This window comes from Naegleria gruberi (assembly GCF_000004985.1).
Source record: "Naegleria gruberi genomic scaffold NAEGRscaffold_172, whole genome shotgun sequence".
NCBI classification, from domain to species: domain Eukaryota; phylum Heterolobosea; class Eutetramitea; order Acrasida; family Naegleriidae; genus Naegleria; species Naegleria gruberi.
Genome location: NW_003163164.1, coordinates 1 through 1455, shown reverse-complemented (window position 1 = coordinate 1455; position 1455 = coordinate 1). Strand labels below are relative to the sequence as shown.

Sequence of the window (1455 nt, the reverse complement as noted above, 5' to 3'; positions counted from 1 at the left end):
TGTCATATCCACTTGTGCTTTTGTAAATCTCAGATCCACTTGAGAAGAGCAAAACGAAAGAAGCCAAAATTCCAAAGAATGTTTGAAACACAAACAAGACGAAAATTAAATTCATAATTCGGAAGCCATATCTAGTGCAGTTTAGTCCACATTCTCCACATTTTGTTTGATGGTTCTTCTTCTTTGATTTCTTAAGAGACGATACTTGACTTTTTGATTCAGTTTCGTTTGTTTCTTCTTTTGAATTGTAGCGATGAATTATTGGAAACTCATTGCCATCATCGCTATCAAAATCAGATGAGAACGCATCCATGAAATCTAATCTAGACTGTTTTCTCATTTTCCCTCCTCCAATAATTGATTCTCTTCTGTTTTGATGTTTTCCATTCGTGTGTGAAAACATCTTTTTGTGAATTGTATTTTGTAAAAATTTCTTTTCTTATTGGAGTAATTCATCATTTTAGGATAGAGTTCATTGTTTAGAGTTTAAACCTATTTAACAATATTCCATATAACACTAGATTCTTATGGATGTTCAATTAGTATAAAAGCAGCTTAGGGAATTACGTTCTTAGAATGGAAAAAGGAGCACGTTTTTAAAGAGAAAGGAGCATTGAGGTAAAACATGTAATACCGTGTATATATAGAAATTATTTTCATTGTTTATAACATCCCGTGTAGTCCAATGGCTAGGATACCTGGCTTTCACCCAGGAGGTCCGGGTTCAATTCCCGGCATGGGAGGATAATTTTGCCAAGATAACTTTGAACAAATATGAAGATTTTTGAGACATTGTTCTTATTTGGAATGTTTTGAATACAAGATGTGAATCCTCATAATAATAATTATACTCTGATATGAAATTGAGCAAATTTCCAACAACCATTTTTGAGCATGTGGATATTAGCTGGCCTTGACTCCAGTTCAATGAAACGCATCTGGGTTTCCTCACTCAACACGCAGCAAAATCACTCACAATCAATTATTAGATGAGCATTCAACAGACCTTTGATTGCACAAACAAAAATTGAACAAACCAAACACCTCAAACCATTTCAACTTCCTTCACATACATCATGTACATCTACAATCAACAAGGTGGATCAACAAAGTGTTGAGGATAAACAAATTCCAACAAGAAGGTTCATACGTCATAATCAACAAGACGAGTTTCATGATGTGCTTGTTGCATCCTGAGAGACTTTAGAAGTCCAATTACAAGCGCCAACCTTACATGTGAAAGGCCACTTGAAAAGGCAGATACTCAACATGCCATACATACAAATTTTTGCATCACTTGAATAACCTTTTCATTTGTCTATCAACACTCATGCGCTTCTTTTTTATTGGTTATTGTTGGAAGAAAATTCCACGAGTGTAAGATAGCCAAGTATAAAGGCAACCATACTACTATACATAATAATCTATTAAAACAATAGTTGATAATGCCAAGCA

At 34.2% G+C, this 1455-nt stretch overlaps 1 non-coding gene across 1 annotated transcript; it reads left to right on the top strand.

The window, feature by feature from the left end:
- Positions 1 to 671: 671 nt before the first annotated feature.
- NAEGRDRAFT_t870 lies at positions 672 to 743 on the top strand. The gene has a single exon. It is a non-coding gene; the product is annotated as a tRNA-Glu (tRNA).
- Positions 744 to 1455: the final 712 nt, after the last annotated feature.